The following is a 9,651-nucleotide window of genomic DNA, read 5'->3' as shown; positions in this document are numbered from 1 at the left end:
AGGAACAATGAGGAAAGAAGCTTCTAGGTGCAAATAAGGCTGGGAGCTCTTCCCCTGGTTTTTAGCCTTTGTGCTGTTCTTCCCACACATTAGCATCTGTTGAGGAGGTCAGGCTGGTGATGGAGGCAAAGAGGCCAGAATTTCTCTGGGGAAGCTCCAGGATAGGCAATAACCAGCCGTCAGGAGACCAGTTTGTAGTCAGCTGGATCAGAAGTCAGCCAGAACATGACTGGCTACTTTGATCTAATTGGGACAAACAGAGCTAGAGGAAGCAGACAGGTTCACCTCCTGTCTTCATATAGCGTGGGTGAAGTCGTCTGACCGTTGGACCAACCAGCTACTTGTTGAACCTGAACTGGTAGACTAGTGAGGAACGCTGGGCTCTACCATAACTCAGGGATAAACAGAGACCAATTAATATTGTCAGGGCCCAGGGGATCCTCCTCTAAATCAGGAAAACTGATGTCTAATAGGATCTTGCTGAGGCGGTAGTTCATTGTGTCCAGAACTAGGCCTTCAGTCAGCAAACAGTTGGCAGAAAGGCTGGAGACATGTATCTGAAGGGAGCCAGGCTTGGGGGCTTCAGGATCTGAGGTGGGAGAGCTGTTGAAAGGGTCAGAGCCCAGGACAAGTGACTCTGGATTAAGAAGCTCCTAGGGTGATTCGAAGAGAGGAACCTTCTTCAGTGGGGTAGTGCTGAGATCCAGCAGCCCCGTGAAATCTGGCAGCATGATGAAAAATTCCTGGGGAGTACACACTGGGCTGAAATTGAGCCCTTTTTCTTTATGTGAGAGTGTAAGCCTCCATGGATCTGGGGTCAGTGGGTGGACAGCTTTGCTGGGAGTGGAGGAAATGGGTAGCTTGCATAAGCTCTCATTGACTGGTGTTTTAAAGAGACTTCCTTCATCCTGAGAGTGGCTGAGTTGGGAGGTGGGCTCTGATGCCTCTGGGAGGAAAGTGAAATCTGTGTTTTGTCTGGAGGGCCCAGGGATCTCTGGGAACAATAGTTCTGGCTCTTCCTAGTAAGGTGAGATAAGCTGCTGTTTCCTTCTGGGTTGGCTCATCTCCCTCCTTTCCCTCCACTTAACCACAAGCATGTCAGAGATGGCCTGTGGTAAGGATTTTAGCCCTGTTAAGGTCTACTTGGGTCTGGAGGCATGGAGAATGGAAACGTCCTGCCAAGGATGTCGTACTTCCTCCTTGACCACCAGAAAGGATGAGGACCACTCTTGCAGTGGTGGGCTCTTTATTTTAATGGGTCTTGTGAAATGGGGTAGTTGTTCCATGGACTGATGATCTTCTTTGACAGACAGACTTGGTTCTGAAACAAAAGAGCTAGCCCTTCCCCAGGTGGTTTGCCTTCCTCTTTCAATGGTCCAGAAGTGAAAAAGGGAGATAGTCCCCCATCAGCTAGCAACACCTTGAGGGCAAGGCACACATGCTCACTATGATGGACAAGCTTTGAACTCACTGAAAGCTACAGCACCAGGGACTGGTTCACTGGTAACTGGACTGGTACTAGATACGAATTTACCTTTGGGAGTAGTGACTTCATCTTCCATCGTGCACTCAAGGGGATCTTAGCTTTGATGCCCAGGTTTCTGCAGAGATGAGGGATGAGCTGTTTCTGTTGCTGTGATTCCAAGTGCTCAGACAATGGTGGAAACCCTGGATCCAATGGCTTAAACACCTAGTCTGATGTCAAGTAGTAATTGGCTTCAGGGTGGATGGTCCAAAAGGAGACCTTGCCACTGGCAGATGTCTCCCAAACAAACATGTCACGTAGAGAAAGCCTGAGCAATGGGATTCTTCAGCCCAGTTTGGCAGCATACTTAAAGTAGAGAAAGTGATCCTCAGTATAGATGTCTTTCAAGGTCATGTTCAGTGCTGTTGATGGCAAACTGGATCATAGCCATTAGGAATAAGATGGTCTTTCTGATAGAGAATCCTGCCGGGAGGTTGATGCAGCCAGGGGTTCTTCCACCTTGACTTGACTTTGCTCTAGACATCAATTCTCCTTCTCCTCTATTTCTTGCTTAATGCTGTAGGAACCCAGGCCATCAGAAATCATCTTTCCTAACCCCTCAATATTGGTCAGGTATCATCTGGAAGGCAGTCTGCTGCTTCACTAGAACCTCAGTACCTCAGCTGCTGCCTCCACCACCACCTCAGGGCAGACCTCCTGGGGCTAGGATTCCCCTCAGCCTCAGCTTGTGGGGGTTGAGCCAGGGTTTGAGAGCAGGCCCTAAGCTACTGGGAGGCAGGTCTGCTGGATTGACCTGTTCAGTCAGGTACCAGTCAGGGGTGGGGAAGTGTGGGGAGACAGGGAGGAGAATGGTTGCCAGGAGGGGGAAGTCCCAGGCCAGGGAAGGAGTAGGGGAGGGGCCTTCAGTTTGTTCCGTGGTTTGAAATTGAAACAAGTAATTTTTAAAGGAAGAAATGCAAGCTATCAACAATCATAAGAAAAATGCCATAAATTAATAATAATTAGAGAAATGCAAATTAAAGCAACTTGAAGTTCCATTTCACACTCTTAAGGCTGCCAAAAAGGACAAAAGAGAAGAATGACAAATGTTGGAGAGGCTATGGCAAAACAGACACTCTGATATATTCTTGATGGAGCTGTGAATTGGTCTCAACATTCTAGAAAGTAATTTAATTTCCTGGCATGCCAAGAGCATTACCAAAATGTATATACCCATCAACCCAGCTATACCATTATTAGTCCTATAATTCAAAGAAATGAAAGAGCAAAAATAATTATATGTACAATAATATTCATAGCAATGCTTTCTGTTATAGCCAAAAAATGGAAATTAAAGGGTTATCTATTGGGGAATGATGAAACAAGTTGCAGTATATGAATGTAAAGGAACATTGTGCCATAAGATATGATTAAATGACAGTTTCAGAGGAAACTGAGAAGACCTCTATGAAATTATAAGCAGGGAAGTAAGCAAAACAAGATTAATGTATACAATAACAACACTATACAGAAAAACATCCATGAAAGACTTCAGAACTCTGATCAACACAATGATAAATGAGTCTAAAATAATGATAAAATAGACCACGCATCTTCTGACAAAGAGGTGATGAACTTGAAATACAGAAAGAGACATACATTTTTGGACATGGCTAGTGTGGGCATTTGTTTTGCCAGAACTGTATAGCTATGATTTAAGGGATTTTTTTTCTCAAAGGGGGAAGGGCTACAGGCAGGGACAGGTTAAAAATACCTGTTACTTGAAAATTAAAAAATAATAAACAAATATTTGAAAGACCGTGAAAATAGGCAAGGCCCTAGAAGTTCAGAGAAGTTCAAATGTGTGAATTTTCAGAAAAGGAAAAAAAACAGGAAGAAGAAGCTTGACTTCAATTCCTGAGGAAATTCTAAAATGTCTTATTAAAGAATTGTTTGGCAAACATCTAGAAAGGAAAAATGGCATAGGAAGTCTCCAGCAGAGAGCCCAGGGAGCTCTGTTTGGTCTTGCACTATTTCATATGCTTATCAGTGACTTAGTGATAAAACTATAGATGGTAGTATGCTCATTAGTCAGGTGACCTAAAGCTGGGAAGGAGAGCTAACACCCTGAATTAAAGAATCAAGCCCTGAAAGATTGTGTTTGTATGGAGTATTGGGCTGAATCAAGTAACATGAAATTCAATAGAAATAAATGTAAAATCTTGCTCTTAGGCACAGAAAATCAACTTCCTTCCTAAGTGCCATACAGGGAAGGCATAGATAGGAAGAAATGACTTTAAGAAAGATCTGGGGGCTTTAATAGACTGTAAACTCAAGATGAGTCAACAGTGTGGTATGACAGCTAAGAAAAACTGGTACAATCTTGGGATACATTAAGAGGGGCGCTGATTCCAGGATCAGGGAAGTGTTGGTCCCATTGTACTCTACACTTATCAGACTTCTACATCCCTCACCAATACCCTTTACCTCTCTGATTGGAGAGGGTGAGTGATGAGCCTCTGCCCAAATTTCTATTTAAGAAGGGAGCCCATGCCAGCCATCTCTTCCGTTCCCTTCTAGCTGTACTTCCTAGGACTTCTCCTTCAAGCAACATCTTCCAACCCCCCCTAGTTTTCAGCTTCCTTTTGTGTGTTGTATTCCCCTGTTGGATTGGAAACCCCTTGAGGTCAGGGATCACCTTGTATTTTTGTTTTTGTTTTTGCATCCCCAGCACTTAGAACAGTGCCTGGGAAATGGTAAATATTTAACAGATGGTCATTGACTGTCCAACTTCAGATGGATAATGAGGTTCAGTTCTGGTCATCATAGTTTAAGAAACTGGAGAGTGTCCAGTGGAATATAGCCAGGATGATGAATGGACTTTGAGTCTATAGCCTATAAGGATCAGTTAAAGAAATTAGACATGTTTAGCCTGGAGAAGAGAAGACTCAAGGAGAACATGATAGCTGCCATTAAGTATTTGGAGGGTTGTCATGTGGAAGAGGTACCAGAGGTGTTCTGTTTGGTTCCAGAGCACTGAATTAGAAGGGGTGAAAGTTGCAAAGAAGAAAATATAGTTCCCCTATCAGGAAAACCTTCCCATTCAAAAGTGGAATGCACAGGCCTAAAGAGACTACACATTCCTCTTCCTTGGAGGTCTTAAAGCAGAGCCTGGATGACCCCTTATTGGATAGTTGATCCTGGACTTTCCTTTCATGTCTTAGTTGGACTGGGTGACCACTGTAGACCTTTCAAATTCTGTGTGATTTTGTGAAGATGTAAAAGGCAGGTAACAGAGGATGAACACAAAAACATGTCTTGTAATTAAATGCTGAGAGTACTAAAGCTTAAAATGAGCTTAGGTCAATGAAAAGGTATGCATGTGTGTGTGTGTGTGTGTGTGTGTGCGCGTGCGCGCGCATGCACATCTGTGTATTTAGAGTTATAATGGGAAAAGAGGACTTCATAGGCCAGGTGCAAGATAGAGAGAGAGAGATAAAAAGAAAGAGAGAGAGAAGGAAGGACAGAAGGAGAGAGGGAGGGAAGGGGAGAGAGAGAGAGAGAGAGAGAGAGAGAGAGAGAGAGAGAGAGAGAGAGAAAGATCTAAACAATAGTAAAATTAAATGAGGAAATGAGTGAGTGGCCAGATTCAAAGTGTAATTATTAATAATTTCATGTCAGTTTGGAAGGAGGTCTCCAGGGATTTGAGCTAGAAAATTGCTCTTGACTTTCTACTATTTAACATTTAGATTAATGACTTTGACAGAGATATGTGTATCATCCTTATTAAATGTGAAGATGACACAAAACTTAGATGGAAAAAGTGTACCATGTCAGGATCCATAAGATCTCGTCAGGCTAGAATATTGTGCTGAATATACTACTGATAAACTGATATATATCTTGTCAGGCTAGAATATTGTGCTGAATATACTACCAATATTTAGTAGAAATTAATATAAATTCAAACATGGGTTAAAAACTGACTTTACCAGTAAAATAAAAAAGAATAATTAATAATAATGATGATAGTTAACACTTTACATAGTGCTTTGTAGTCTACAAAGTGATTTACATGTTATGTCATTTAATCATTTGATATAAGACCAGAAAATATGGTTAGGCAACAGTTTAATCTGAAAAAAGATCTGAGTATTTTAGGGCACTAGAAGCTCAAAATGTACCTGCAGTGTGATATGAAAGCCAAAAGAACTAAATTGACTTTGGGGTTTATGAAAGAATCATTTTTTAGGAAATGGAAGTGTTAGAGCCCTGATCAGGTCACACGTGAAATACCGTGTTGAGTTATTACAATGGTTATTACAATGTCATTAAGACACTGAGAAGCTGAACTATGTCCAGAAAATAGCAACCAGAATGGGGAAGGACTTGGAGCCCAGGTCACATGAGAATTTGCCAAAGAAAATGGCAACATTTCGCCTGGGGATGATACAACTTTACGCGATCGTGATAGCTATCTTCAAGTACTTCAAGGGCTGTCATACAGAAAAGGGATGACACTTGTGTTACCCTAGAGAGTATAACTTGGTAGAGTTATAAAAGTCCATTTAAACCTGACATAAGAAAAAACTTCTTAATATTTAGTGGTACTCAGAAGAGAAATGGGGTCCCTTGGAAGGTAGTAGGTTTCCCCTTTTTTGAAATCTTTAAGTAAATGCTTCATGATCAGTTGTAGCTTTTGTAATGGGGATCATTCTGGAGATGGGTCAGACTAGATGACCATTCAAGTCCTTTGCAACTCTCACATTCTGAGAAAATCTCATGTCTTTGTACTGCGTATTACAAACTAAAGAGTTCTAAAGTTGTGGTGAGTAAAGGCAAGCTATGAGATCAAGAATGGATGTGAAAACCAGTAATATCCAGGAGGACAGGCTGGAATGGAAGAAGAGGGATAAGCCCATGTCATTATCAGGGCTTGTTGTGGGTGAAAGTGGGAGAAGTGGAAAAACAGGAAGTTGGATTTCTAAGTTCTGGATTTTAAATTATATCTTACTCACTGAGAATTTCAACCCCTTACATATTTTCTACAGATCTCTCTAGATAGGAAGCAGAATATGTGATAAATTTCAGGCCAGCTTTAATGTCAGTTTCATTTTTCAAGAGAGAAAAGGAACAATTATTATAGAAGTTGTTCTGAACTACAAAAACACCAAGTTAATATCCCCTATCTAGATTGGTATCTATCATTTGACAGATGCCAGTTAGTATTTCTAATGTAGAAAAATGACTCGTATATTCACTCAACAGGTTAAGGAGTTTGATGGTGTGACATAAAAAAGAGTTGTGAGGCAGCTAGGTGACCAAGTGGATAGAGCACCAGCCCTGGAGTCAGTAGGACCTGAGTTCAAATCTGGCCTCAGACATTTGACACTTCCTAGCTGTGTGACCCTGGGCAAGTCACTTAACTCCAATTGCATCACCAAAAAAAAAAAAAGAGTTGCACAGGATGAGAAGGGTGGAATGTATTTTAATTGGCACCATTGCAGGGAGTACTCACACTGATTAGATCACAGATCCATCACAGCATCTAACTTGATCTTCAAATTAATCCTGAGGTAGTTCTTGGAACAGTGTGGGATGACATTGTAGGTATTATTCCTCCCCATTCTCCTTCTAAATATGAGGAACTGAGACCCAGAGAGGTTAACTTGTCTAAGGTTACAAGAGTAGTAGGAGCAGAGTCAGGTTCTGAAGTCTGGTGTTACTCAGTTTTCGAGAACAAGTATTCTTTCCATCGCACAGCACAGCCACATGTCTCTGCTGACCCTAACTCCTACTCTAACACTACTCTCTTTTACTTCTCCAATTGAGACAGTTTTAAGGAAAAAAAAAAAAACAACAAAGGTATATGGAACTAGTGCAGCATGGAATGCTTTGGAGCCAGTTGTCTAACATGAAACTTGATTAGATTGTCTTACTGCATGTGCTTGCTGTTTTGTTGGATTGAATTTCCCTACTTAGAGAATGTAGATCCTTGGATCTCCTTTTCTTAACTACTGTGAGTTTCGTGCATAAGGACATTTAGAGAGTTTGGGATTTAAAATTAAGATCAGAGAAAAATAGAGTTTGTTTTTCATTGATGTACCCCACTAGCAACTAAGGAAGGAATGTTTAACACAGATGTTGCAAAAACTTCAAAATAACGTTGCAACCATGCTATGCAACTGACAGTGGAAAATTGAAGTGAGAGTGACCCAAGAGTAAAGGGAGGGACAACAGAAAAAGTTAGAAACTGACAAGCATAACTAACCACTTCAGAAATCCACATATTCTAAGGAACTTATAAACAATTATCTCATTTTGGACAATGGGTTTCATTGGCATCATTGGCTGAATTTAATTTGTTCAATCAGCATAAAAAGGAGTGGATAATGTCAGAAATGAGCCAATGGAACTTGGAGACATACTTATAAGTTTAATGAAACAATGAGACCCACTAGAAGCAGAGAAGGACAGCTAGTGGCACAGTGGATAGAATGTCAGACCGGCAGTTAGGAAGACTCATCTTCATATTAAATCTGGTCTTAGACACTTACTAGCTGTGTCTAGTTGGGTAAGTCACTTAACCCTATTTGCCTGAGTTTCCTCATCTATAAAATGATCTGGAGAAGGAAATGGCAAACCACACCAATATCTTTGCCAAGAAAACCCCAAATGAGGTCGCAAAGAGTTGGACGCAAATGAAGTGACTGAACAACAAAAACAAATGGGCAGAACTGTGTTAGCTGCTTTGAGTGATACAACACTCATAAAAAACATTGCCCCTTCCCTCAGATAACTTCCATCCTGTTAGGGAGATTAAGTAAAGCACGCAAACATTTATGATACAAAGTAAGATGTAGTGAGATCCATAAGAGAGATACCATAAAGGTGCTCTGTGGTGAGGAGAGATAACATTTTAGCTGAAGAAAAATATGGCATGAGCATAGGCATGAAAGAAAAAAAACATAGAGAATGTTCAGTGAACAATTACCTTGAATATTATATAGCCTTCTAAACAGTATTTATAGCTACTCCTAAGAGTTCAGTCTAACAATCCACATAGGAAAAAACCCCACACAATTACTGTGATAGAATGTAATCATAATAGTATTATTGAGATCTATAATGAGAATAAATGACTGTAGAAATGCTGATAGATCTGTTTCATTTTAAATCAATGTATCATCCTAGTTCAGTCAATAAACATTCTTGAGTTGATCATACTTAGCTGGCTTTCATATCATGCTTTCAAAAAGTTTATTTTTACCCTCCACTTCTTTGCCCCTCTGTTTATGAGGTAGTGCTAAGCTATCATTATCCTCAATTTTTTTTAAAGGCAATTGGGGTTAAGTGACTTGCCCAGGGTCACCAGCTAATAAGTGTCAAGTGTTTGGTCTGAGGCTGGATTTGAACTCAGGTCCTCCTGACTTCAGGGCCAGTGCTCTATCCACCGTGCCACCTAGCTGCCCCTATCCTCAATTTTTAAAAGCCTGTATATTTGCATATATACATAATGTTTAAGACCCTTGGCTGCCATGTTTTTCTGCTTGTATATTATAAGTGCTTAATAAATATTAGTGAATGAAGATACTGATGAACTGATTACTATCCTTCAGATAGCATGTCTTAGAATTTTTTCCAAAATACAGTCCCCCAAATCCCAATTCCAAGCAGTGCTGGACGCTGGGATCACATCTGCTTCAATTTCTCATTTTCATAGCAGTTCTCTGTAACAAAGTGTCCTTTTCTTATATAGACATTTTATTTACTGAAAAGGACATAGAAAGTACCATTGCAAGAGGGATATAGAGAAAAATAGGTTCAGGTAAAATACAAGTCTTTAGATAAAGTGCTTGAAGAAAGAGAGAGATCCGAAGGGGACCTGAATGAAAGCAGCCCCTCTCGGTCAAAAATATTGACAGATGGTAAACGTGGCTGTAGTGCTTTGTCTTCCATCAGTCAGTTGACATATAACTGGCTTTGTTTGTTTTTATGATTTTGAAGTTAATACACAGGGAACTCTCAATTGAAAAGTGGTGTGAGAACTTTAGAAAAATTGTGTGTTGGATGGTTGAATAATACTATCTGAGAGAAGTGTAAATCTGAGTATTTTGTTCTCAAGGTAGAGAGAAGATGAGTCACTGCTCGAGAGGAACTATGAGGCAGAAGAGACTTAGAAGCCG

At 40.7% G+C, this 9,651-nt stretch overlaps 1 pseudogene; it reads right to left on the bottom strand.

Moving 5' to 3' along the window:
• Window positions 1-383: 383 nt before the first annotated feature.
• LOC114046029 lies at window positions 384-9,424 on the bottom strand (annotated as a pseudogene).
• Window positions 9,425-9,651: the final 227 nt, after the last annotated feature.

Source organism: Vombatus ursinus, unplaced genomic scaffold, assembly GCF_900497805.2.
Source record: "Vombatus ursinus unplaced genomic scaffold, bare-nosed wombat genome assembly UNPS02014780.1, whole genome shotgun sequence".
In the NCBI taxonomy this organism is placed as follows: Eukaryota; Metazoa; Chordata; class Mammalia; order Diprotodontia; family Vombatidae; genus Vombatus; species Vombatus ursinus.
This window is presented reverse-complemented; position numbering and strand designations above follow the sequence as displayed.